This window comes from Schistocerca gregaria, chromosome 1 (assembly GCF_023897955.1).
Source record: "Schistocerca gregaria isolate iqSchGreg1 chromosome 1, iqSchGreg1.2, whole genome shotgun sequence".
NCBI lineage: Eukaryota > Metazoa > Arthropoda > Insecta > Orthoptera > Acrididae > Schistocerca > Schistocerca gregaria.
In genome coordinates, this window is record NC_064920.1 from 609368101 (window position 1) to 609380489 (window position 12389).

General features: G+C 40.7%; 1 protein-coding gene across 3 annotated transcripts in view; it reads right to left on the reverse strand.

Annotated features, from left to right (window-relative positions):
• LOC126358788 (spermatogenesis-associated protein 7 homolog) overlaps positions 1-8333 on the reverse strand; it is a 106985-nt gene extending 98652 nt beyond the window's left edge. Inside the window, exon 1 of one of the 3 annotated variants that reach the window (XM_050007581.1) lies at positions 8252-8333. The gene's annotated coding sequence lies outside the window, so the exon portion shown is untranslated. Of the gene's footprint in view, positions 1-7443; positions 8136-8251 lie in introns of those variants that run through there. The other 2 variants (XM_050007580.1, XM_050007579.1) reach the window with 2 other exon arrangements.
• Positions 8334-12389: the final 4056 nt, after the last annotated feature.

The window sequence follows — 12389 nt, forward strand, 5'->3', positions numbered from 1 at the left end:
ACTGGAGAAACTGAACTACATTCTCCACCAGAGTTTCAACTACCTCTCATCATGCCCCAAAATGAGAAATGTCCTGCCCACTATCCTTCCCATCCCTTCCACAGTGGTATTCCGCCTCAACCGAACCTACACAACATACTTATCCATCCCCTCACAACCCCTGTTCCCAACCCCTTGCCTCATGGATCATGTCCCTGTAATAGACCGACATGCAAGACCTGTTCCGTACATCCTCCCACCACCACCTACTCCAGTCCTGTCACAAAAATCACCCATCCCATCAAAGGCAGGGCTACCTGTCAAATGAGCCATGTAATCTGCAAGCTAAACTGCAACCACTGTGCAGCATTTTATGTAGGCATGACAACCACCAAGCTAACTGTCCCCATGAATGGCCAATGACAAACTATGGCCAAGAAACAAGTGGACCACCCTGTTGCTGAGCACACTGCCCAACTCGACATCCTCAATTTCAATGACTGCTTCACAGTCTGTGCCATATGGATCCTTCCCACCATCACCAGCTTTTCTGAAATGCACTGGTGAGAACCCTCCCTGCAACATACCTATGTTTCCGTAACTCTCCTGCCCTCAATCTTCGTTAGTCATTTTTCTCACCCTTCCAGCCCCTTTCCTGTTTCCATTCCAGCACTACACAACTATTCTCGTTCCACCAACACACTCAGTATATTTACTTCTCTCCTTCTCTGCAACCTCCCCCCCCCCCCCCACCTCTCTCCTGCCCCCTGTCTAACCTCCAGACTGTACCTAGCTGCCATACCCTCTCTCCATCTCATCCTTGTGCGCTCCTCAGCAGCACTCCACTGTCCCCCACCCCTACCCTGCTACCCCTCCCCCTCCAGGCTCCTCCTTGCCCCCACTCAGTTGCCACTACCATTATGCACTCCTACTGTTGCTCGCAGTGTGGCTTCAGCTACTAGAGGTTGCAGTCATGTGTGTGTCTGTTGTGCGTTTTTGTTAAAGGTCTTGATGGCCAAAAGCTTCTATTGTGACAGTCTTTTTGTTGTGCCTACCTGCGACTCAGCACCTCCACTATATGAGTAGCAACTTTCCATTTCATAATACTGATACATTCAATCCTGGATTTTCCAATGTTCGATTCTTCAGTTTGCAGTTAAGACTTTGTCTGAATTCTGGAATGTTTACTTCATCTTCACTGGTGAAGGAATTTCAGAAAACTTAATAACTCTGTTTTAATGGTACTGTCATTACTATTACGCAGTGAAGGTAGTCATTCTGTCTTACTGCTGGTGTACTTTAAAAACGACCGGAATATCTCTGGATTTTCAGCCACATTTCAAGATAAAGTTTCATGGATGAAAGAATCTCAAAGTCCACACTCAATATTCAGCTTCAGTAAAACCTCATCAACCTTGGAGATTTTGTGCGTTTTTTTAAGTTTTTTATGCTTTTTCCATTGCACCACAATAGTGTTCTGAACTGTTTTATGTCCACTGGTGATCAGTTCCACTTCTTATTAATTTATTTGGTATAAATGATTAAAGGACAGTACAGGGTGATTCAAAAAGAATACCACAACTTTAGGAATTTAAAACTCTGCAACGACAAAAGGCAGAGCTAAGCACTATCTGTCGGCGAATTAAGGGAGCTATAAAGTTTCATTTAGTTGTACATTTGTTCGCTCGAGGTGCTGTTGACTAGGTGTCAGCGTCAGTTGATGCTAAGATGGCGACCGCTCAACAGAAAGCTTTTTGTGTTATTGAGTACAGCAGAAGTGAATCGACAACAGTTGTTCAGGGTGCATTTCGAACGAAGTATGGTGTTAAACCTCCGGATAGGTGGTGTATTAAATGTTGGTATAAACAGTTTACTGAGAATGGGTGTTTGTGCAAAGGGAAAAGTTCTGGACGGCCGAGAACGAGTGATGAAAATGTAGCACGCATCCAGCAAACATTTGTTCTCAGCCCAGGAAAATCAACTCGCAGAGCTAGCAGAGAGCTGCAAATTCCACAATCAACTGTATGGAGAGTCCTACGAAAAAGGTTAGTTATGAAACCTTATCATCTGAAATTGGTTCAAGCACTGCCTGCAGCTGATAAGATTAAAAGAATCGATTTCTGTGATTTTATCCTTGCTCAAATGGAAACAGATGAATCTTTCATTCCAAAGATTGTGTTTAGTGATGAAGCAACTTTCCACACTAACGGGAAAGTCAACCGTCACAATGTCTGTATATGGGGCACTGAGAATCCGTGGGAAACAACTCAGTATGAATGTGACTCTCCTAAGGTGAACGTTTTCTGTGCCATTTCAGCCAATAAAGTTTTTGGTCCCTTTTTCTTTGAAGGTGCTACTGTAACTGGACTACAGTATCTGGAGATGTTAGAGAATTGGCTGTTCCCTCAGCTCGAACAAGAAGCACAACAATTCATACTTCAGCAGGATGGAGCGCCACCACATTGGCACTTATCTGTCCGTAACTACCTGAACGTCAACTACCCGAGGCGATGGATCGGCCGCCAGGCAGCCCGTGACAGAGCACTTCATCACTGGCCTCCAAGAAGCCCTGATCTTACTCCCTGCGATTTTTTCTTATGGGGGTATGTTAAGGATATAGTGTTTCGGCCACCTCTCCCAGCCACCATTGATGATTTGAAGCGAGAAATAACAGCAGCTATCCAAACTGTTACGCCTGATATGCTACAGAGAGCGTGGAACGAGTTGGAGTATCGGGTTGATATTGCTCGAGTGTCTGGAGGGGGCCATATTGAACATCTCTGAACTTGTTTTTGAGTGAAAAAAATTTAAATACTCTTTGTAATGATGTATAACAGAAGGTTATATTATGTTTCTTTCATTAAATACACGTTTTTAAAGTTGTGGTATTCTTTTTGAATCACCCTGTATAGTAGAATATCTTTGGCTTCCCTCTGACACCCATGCCTCCGTCTTTGCTACCTTCCCTGTTTACCTTTCCCCTGTTGCTTCATAACTTGGGTTGTAACTGAATCCACTTTCCCTTATTCCCCTTTTTTTCCCTCTCTCCTCCCTGACAAAGGAACAAATTTCCAGATCTAGGAAACGTAAATTTTCTGTTCTGTTTTGTGTATCTATCAGCTGTACTGAGCTGAGGTAAGTACTGGCCAGCCACTCTATCGATTTGTTAGTATTTATTTGGTATAAATCAATTGCCGTCAAAACAGTTTCCTGGAATTTAAGCCATGTCTGATCTACATTTACATAGTTTGGAAGGAGTGTTGACTGTCTCTAATGAGGTTGCCAAGCAAATTTTTGTCCGCTTTTTTGCATTTATTATTATGGATTTGAATGTCATGGTATTTACTCTTGCTAAAAAGATCTTGTGGTTATTAATACCTGTATTGATCATGATGCTCTCTATTGTTTGCTCCTAAGAGATCAAGTATGATTCCACAACCACGCTATGAGAATGAAGCCCTTTTTGTATTTTCCTGAGATGGTCTAACATAAAAAAAATTCCTAGTCCACTCCACACAGCCCGACTACCCATGTAGATGGCTTATATGTGTAATGGACCTCTGGCCTATTAAGCAGAACCCAATATCACAGCATTCTACAGTGTAAGTTAAGGAATCTGCAGCCTACATGCTCACAGAACTGTCTAAGGTTCTGATTCAGGCCCTCCAATTGGCTCTGTACCAAAGGCCCACAAATGATCCTGTTGACGAAGCTACAGATGGTACGCTCTGCCCTCATCTGACAAACTGTACGACGGGCAGTCTCTACCACTTGAGATAACTGTTTGAAACCGAAGACAATCTCTTCCTATCCAAATCGACAGACATCATTAGTACTGACAAGAGCCACCACCTGCAGTTGACTGCATCCTGTGCCCTTGAAGGCACCCTGAAAGATCTGTTCCACATCTGGAATAACTCCCTCTCAAATGCACACACGGTGCACACTTTTCTTCTTTCCCTCTTAGACAGCTATATCCCAAAGGGGACCACTACACACTTAACATTGGAGCTTCCAGCTACCAGTAATCCCACTCTCTGTGAATGCCTGGCTCTAGTAGTCTGAGAAGCTTTCTCTGAAACAGGGCACATGACTACATTTGGCTCACAATTTTTTTCAGTCTCAGATAGCAGCTGAAGCCTGTTTGTCAGCCAAACCAGGATGGCCTTTTGATTGGTTCCCTGGAAAATCTTTCACTGGCTGCCACACCTTGAAACAACCTCGCTCTCGACCACTGATGAAGGATCAATCAGGTAAGTGACCTGGCCCGCAGCAGTAGGGGACTGAGTGCATGGACACTTGGGATGTGATGGGCATTCCACGGATCCCCATGTCCTGCCCCTGACACTAATGCACATTGTCAAGTGCATCAAATCAAATGTGGATGAAAAAATTACACCACTGAGGCAGCAGGTGAGAAGAGGGCCTCACAAACAAGTTATATAAATGTACTTTTTAGTCATAGATATCTTCATCCATGGCTTGAACAATTAATCTGGTAAAAAATTAATCTGATGACAACCTGCAAATCCTCATATGATATTAAATCATTATTTTTCTCATTCTTAAGAGATCTTAAACCACTATTTCTCTCATTCATTTTAAGTGGACACTATATAATTGTATTACTTATATTCAGGAGCAAAATGCCACAAAAGAAAAAATAACAGAAAATAAAATAAATTAACAGAAAGTTTATTCATATTTTCTACAGATAAGAGGGAGATAGCAAAAATAATCAGTGGAATGAAAACAAGATATAAAAGGATTGGATGATATATTAACCAGAGTTATTAAGTACTGCTTGCAGCATTTAGTAGAGCCCCTAAAATTATTAATAAACCATCCTTTGGAACTAAGAAGATTCCCTGAATTCCTCAAAGCCAGTGAAGTGATTCTCATACATAAGGGAGGCAACAAGTATGACCAAGTAAATCACAGATTCGTCACTAAAACATAACTTTTGTCAAAAGTAACAGAGACACTAATAGAAGACAGACTGGTACACATCACAGAAAGGAACAAGATCCTTAGCAATGACGAACATGGTTTCTGTAGACATAGATCATCCACATCACCAACTGGAAATTTAATGAGGCAAATAATGACAGCATTACGGTAAATCACCAAAAGAATATTTGTAGTTTGTTCCTGAATCTCCAAACCTTACAATTATCATGATACACTGTTTCAGAAACTCCACCAATACAGCAAAAACAATAGTGTGTGGAAATAAAACAAAACAAACTATCCAGCTAAATTTCAACAAATAAAATAGTGTGTGCCTCAAGTGTCAGTGCTGGATCCTCTGCTTTTCATTCTTTACATAAATGATACAACTACACCAGAGGGTGCAAAGGTCTGCATTAGGCCCATGATACAGGTCTTACAGCTACAGATGCCACTGAGAATGAACTGCAGAAAACCCTTGTTCTGAATATAAAAAATGACATCCAGTATTGGGTGAATGGAAGTGTTCGATCCCACCTATCTGCTTTGACCCGTGACGTAAGGCTGTTGGGGTGTGTGAAATCACGATGGCACGGAGTTTAGTTTGTGAGAGTGGTGTGTTTGTAAGTGTCATTTTGATGTAATCAGTGGTGCTCTCTGGTGGTGTGTTTATGTGTTGTCGGTTAGGTGATGTTTTTGATTTAGTTTGCGTGTGTGGCGTGTTTATAGGTGGCGCATTGTAGCAGTCAGTTATTCACTCTGGTGGTGTGTTTATGGGTAGCATGTTATGTGGCATACAGGGTTCATTTGTGTGGTAGCACTGCGCGTATGCATTTTCAGCAGAATATTTTTCAGTGAGTTAACGATTTTGGTTTTGTTGTGTTGACGTTATTGTAGTTTTTTTCTGTTCATCGTGTGTGAATTTTGGTAAATTGCTTTGTTGATGTCTTTGATAGGTATGGATATGACTGACAAGGTCAATAGTTTTTGGTTTTCTGCAATGATGGGGGACAGTGTGTTGTCTCTAGTAAAATATCTCCAGCTATTCGGCCTGTTGGCTGAAGTCGTGAAGTGTTCAGTGTGTCGTGAAGAAATGAGGCTTACTAACGTTCCGGCATCTCTGACCAGGGTTGGCTATGTGTGGAAATGTCATAAGGATAACAGGTAAAGGGACGCGCTTGATTGCAATTTTGATTTTCTACGTGTTTCTTTGTGGGAGGGTTAAGTGTAGTGGATGGTTGTCTCTGCCATCTTTGCAACGTCATAGGTCAAAGCAGACGGGTGGAATCGGATGCTTCCGCATTTCCAGTAAAAATCTGTTCATATATGAAATAAAAACAATTTACATGCAGGCCTATGTCAGAAGAAATATTCACACTGAAAATATCAGCATTAAAGTTGGAAACACAAACTTAGACAAGACAAAGCAGCCATGAGAATGTTGAAGAGAAAAATTCAGTGTTCCCAAAATCTTAATAATTCCAGCACATAAATCTAAATTAAAGAAGCTTCTCCCAATAAGACACACACTTTCTGTAAGAGAACAAATAAAACCACTTTGTGCAAGTGTACTGAAGGGTGTATCAGTTATTTACACCTTAAAGCTAAAAAAGTAGAAAATCTAAAACATACACAGGTATGGCATTAAGTATGTGATAATGCAAACAAATACGCACAACAATAAATAAAACACTACATAAAGTAAATTAAAATAAGTTGCTAACTACGACTTCTGATAGTGAACATTAGAAAACTATGGAGTGGCAGATAAGACAAGTAAGAAAAAACAATAAATCAGGTAAAAGAACAGGATACACAACATATGTTGAAACAACTGTGGACATTTTGAAGAAAATGTTGGCTACTTTCATTCTAAGTTGTATTACTGGGGGTAGTGCAGGAGCATAATAGTGGGACAAACACTGAGCAGGGGTTTCTAACAACACAATAGTAAATAAAGTCATTAATCCAATTTTTCTGATATAATTATAGATGAGATCGACGTAAAAAACGTCATGAATAGTTCTTTTGAAGCAATTAAAGTAACTGACGCCTAAAAAACATTTGGCGCCAGTATTATTCAACAGTAACAAGTGGCAGCGAAATCGAAAAACCTTGTAAGTGTATCCGTTTGGAACACATAGGCTACTATGTGACCAGTTCAAAATGGTCCTGAGTAAATGCACGTCAAGTCTCGTCAGATCATACACAAAGAATACTGTCAGCAAATGTAATGTAAACTGTCGGTACATGTACGGTTGTACATCGGCATCGTTCTACAATCCACAAACACAAGAGGAATATATGTGGCAGAAACAAGTATCTCTACATTATCGCGTTGTGAATCACGTTAGTTCTGACTCTTACACAGTTTTATTATATACTGTATTGGCGTCATCCTTCTCAGACCACGATGCATTGATAAGTACATAAAATTGTTTAAAATTAAATAAGATATGCAGTAAAGGCACAAGCTGCTTTGCTACAATAATCAGTGATTTACAATGCACTTACAATTATTTATACCACTACCAAACACGCTTCGTTCCTTTTCACAACAACAAACCACGATCAGTAAATAGAAATACCAATCCTTGACACTTGACAGAAACTTACACATAAGTCAGAGATATTGTGTTGTTTGAAACGAGCATAGAGTATGCGTAAACCAGCAAACCTGTTTGTCAAACGCACACGTGTCTAGCCGCAAATTTGTCAAACAAGCCCGTAAACGTACAATCATTTTGAAGCAGACGCTGTTCGTGAATATTTTGACAGCAGTGAGAATTGCCAAAGATGCAGTCAAAGCAGTCAAGGCATTGACTCTGGCACTGTGTTTAAAGAAGAAGGAAGAAACAAGACGTTGATCCAGGGAATGTCTTAAAATGAGAGAGATCCATCCATAAAAATTTTCTAAAACAAATATTACTCTCTGAACCTGATTGATGACTACATCAACTTTGTTCGAACGGCCAACGAAACTCGTAAAAGAGCGAACTTGTCTGACAAATTCGCTACGGATGAGTCGAACAAACTGTACACCTGCCAAGGAAGTGCTTCAATTTAATCTTCCTTTGAATCAGACTCATTTCGTGTATATTGTATTTTGGCACTAATGGGAATGACTAAAACTGCAGAGATAGTATTTGTAGCTATGACTCTGGCACTGTGTTTAAAGAGCAAGAAGAAGAAAACAAGATGCTTGGCCAACGAATTTCTTAAAATCAGAAAGAAATATACACACGAAATGCTGTTAACGGAAATGTTAAGTCGGGTTCACATCACTGCCAGTGGTATAGTGCAGTTTCATGTGTGAACTCCCATTTTGTAGTCAGGCACCTTAAGAGGCTCAACTTTTGTCACGCCACATAAAGTTAAGCTTGGCTGTACCACTTGTACTTTGTAGTGCCACTTTCTTACCATCACTGCTCTCTGGTGGCAGTATCTGGAAACATGAGCATTTTGTCGCAGTTATCGCGGTGTGATTGCCGCTGTACGCCATTCGATTACCGTTTTTTTTTTTTTTAATATTATTTTTGAAAAGTGAAAACAATGGTCGGCAGGTACACTTTCGCCACTTCTAGAAGTACGAAAACAGCAGCCTATGCTTGACTTCCTGCGGCGGTATGTGTGTGTGTGTGTGTGTGTGTGTGTGTGTGTGCAAACCAATGATGTATCCCACAGTCTTAAAAGATTTTGAATGAATAAAGAAACGTAATTTATTTAACCAAAAAAAACGAGTCATATAAACTTCGTAATTTGTAAGACCAAGCATTATATAGATTGTGGGCTATACGCAGGAAATAGTTCCAGAGAGTGATGTGGCAGCTGTTAAACTAAAAATTAGTTCCTAGTATGAAATTTTCTCTGTACAGCGGAGTGTGCGCTGATATTCTAAATATCTGTATCAATGACCGTAACTTTGGCATATCCTTGCGTGATATCGTTGGAGTGGTAAGCAATAATTTTCTTCCAACGCTTGTGAACGTGTAGCTGAATGCATTGCACTGTACTCTTCGCGACCTGGCTTTCCATTGTCACGTATTGGTTCGATATCTTGTCTGACTAACCTTGCCGCTACATTGCACAATCCAAACTGTCTTGAAACATATATTTGTGGTTCCGCATGTGTTTGTGGTGCTGTTGCTTCATGAAGAATTTCGAAACGTGTTTGTTGCTGTGCAGGCTGTCTCATTTCACGTAAGTTACTTTCCGCCTGTGATTGGAATCGCAAATGCATGATATCTTCGTTAATTGCTTGTTTTTCCGGTGCTGTTACAGATACGGATGTGATTGCACACTCAGTGCTTGTTCGATCCTGTTCACTACGCTCTTCAATGATTTGCATCAACTCTGTTCGCAATTTCTGAAATTGTTGCTTCGTTTTCGCTTGTATTTTGACTATGGGATTATCGTATCTTTTCAGCGCTGCTTTTGTGATATGTTTGTGTAACACACTGTTTTCAACAACTTCACGCGCTGTACCTGCTGCTTGTCTAGTAATTACGTTTATCTGGTTCTCTAGTTTCATGACTTCTCCCTGGGTGTTGTAAGGTAATGTTTTGATCTCGTCCTGAATGTCATTGCGCAATGTTTGTACGTCCACTTGTACCTTGTTAATGTCTGTTCTTAATTGATTGTGACCTGTTATTAAGTTTCCTATCACTTGTCGAGATTCTTTTGCCTCGTCTTCAAGATGAATTAGCTGTATTTGAATTTTTTGTTTTGTTCTTTAATCTCACGCATTTGTTTCGTGGTTTCTGCGATTTGTTCCCGCATTTGTTTCGTCGTTTGTGCATTCTGGATTTTAATTTGGATCGCAATTTCTTTATTTTGCCTTGTCATGGTTTCCGTCATTTGTTGTAATAATTCTGTTAGATTGGTGGGTCCTATTGCATTTTCTTCCGACGTCCTACGTTCTGTATTTTCGCCCAAGTGTTGGTTTGCAACCGATTGCATTGAACTGTGCAGTGACACGTTTCTGCTCGAATTCTTGTACTCTGTTGCGAGGGTGCTCTAATTACTTGCATTATGGGTTCTACATATTCAAGACGCTTGTTAGAATCCTCATCGGCAGTCTCTCTACATTCCTGCTCCTTGGTCGTATGCTGACCTACGTCTTCTGTGCCTTGGCATACATTATCCTCGTTATTGTGTGTTATCTGTGCTATTTCTCGCGATACTGCATCGTCAGTTGCACTGTCATCTATTCTCTGTCTGTCTTCATGCTGGGTCTCTACCTCAATTCTGTCAAGGTCTCGATCTGCCATTGCTAATCTTTCCGATTCCCTTATTTTCTGTTTTAAAAGCAATTCACGCGCCCTACTTCGCGTTAACATGCGCTCATGCGATCTCACGCGTTCCATAAACTTTTTGCTCACACGACTTGACACTTATGATACCCAAGACTGACAATCCATTCACTTACTTGTCAACGATGTATCCGCCACCAGTGCGCTTGCATCGGAAAGAAAACTTAATTCTAACACTATTAAAATTCATAACTTAATTATGCTATTGTCTCTGCAAGAAAGTCTCACTTTCTATGAATACTTTCTTACTATCTATCGCTGCAGCTTCTGTTTTCGACTATTTATACCTTATAGAAAAATTTTTCGTCACGAAAATTTTTCAACAGGGTATTATTCTGATCTAGTTAGGCATGTGGTCGACCTTCAATAATGGTATTTTACCATCCTGGCAGAGTCGCCATTCTCTAACATTCTAAATGGTGTCTGTTTGTTCTAAGTCGTGTCCCCCTACCACTTTCGCGCAACGACGCTCTGAGCGTGTTTTTTAGGGAATTGACTAGTTTGAACCTGGGACCTGTTGCTGGTAAGGAGATGCCAGACTACACATGACATGTAGAGTTCAGAAGAGTTCAGTGCGATGATCTAATCAAATACTTAATGATTTCAGCGTCAGTTCCACTGCACTCCCTGTAAAAGAATCTTAATACTAACTAAATTTTGTCGAAGGGGTTCAAGGCTTTCTTATTTTTAGTTAGCTGGTAAAATAACGACGAAAAAGCAGTCAAGTTTACCATTGGAATTTTTATTCTATTCACAAAACATTGTTTATAAATTGCACTATTAATGAAAGGAAATGTTTTAATACAGGATGATAAAAACCAACTGTGTTCAACAAAAATATGAACGAATATTCCCTGAATGGGCTTCCAAGTTCTACAATGGATCGAAGGATGACCTATGCCATATCACATCTATCATCTAGTTTTAAATTAAGTTTCATAAAAGAGAAAACTATCAAAATGGTCTACAGTGACCCTCAATTATCTTTAATTACTCATTAACTTAACGTAAATTACAGTGGCTGATGTAGCTTCTCAATAATTATATAACAGAAAAATCATTGCGTTTCAGATTTTAAATGTGAATACCATGAAGCTTAATTGACGATCGACTCTAGTATTACGTGAAAAGGGGATTAACAGATGAGACTTCTGCAGTTCTGAGTGAAACCTTATGCCCTCTTATGCGGCATCGCATGCTTTCATTACCTTGTCGGTCGTTAGGCAGCGTAAGGCGGCGGGCGGCGCAGGTCCACACACCTCGCCGTCTCGGTAGCAACTCTCTAACTTCTCTTTAGTACAATTTACTGAAGTGGGATTAAGAAAAATCAGGTTCTCAGTGTTAAACTTAAGCTCCGCCTACAAAAATTCTTTCTATCCTATGAGAAACGTTATAATTTTCGTGGGGGGCAATGTTTTCAATGTTTGCAACGTAACAGAGACGCGTATAGTCTCACGCTAAAACTTTGAGCTGGTATGGCCCTTTTAGTTATCGTAAGATCTATATTGTTCTTCTGGAGGGCTCTATCTTTTAACACGGGCTGGGGGCTGCTCTTGCCGACCGGCCCTTATCGTAGGGCCTTAGAAAGCTTACACGGCTCTGCTCTCGGCTTCTGTTCCCGTTTCTCCCCTCGGAACTGCGTCTGTTTCACGGTGGGAAGGTATGACAAGCATTTAGGCGTTCTTGTGTTAGTCTGTGATATTCCATTTGCTCACTCGTTGATCGTATTACTTTGGTTAATTTAATGTCAGGCTTTATTCAGAGCTATGTGACATACTGCCGGATTTGCTATCATGTCAGGGTTTTCATGGAAGGTGTTGGATTTGCCTGACACCTTACAACCAGACGTTTTCAGTTGGTGAGAGATCTGGAGAATGTGCTGGCCAGGGCAGCAGTCGAACATTTTCTCTATCCAGAAAGGCCTGTACAGGATCTGCGACATACAGTCATGCATTATACTGCTGAAATGTAGGGTTTCGCAGGGATCAAATGAAGGGTAGAGCGACGGGTCGTAACACATCTGAAATGAAACGTCCACTGTTCAAAGTGCCATCAATGTGGACAAGAGGTGACTGAGACGTGTAACCACCCCATACCATCACGCCGGGTGATACGCCAGTATGGCGATGACGAATACGCTTCCAATGT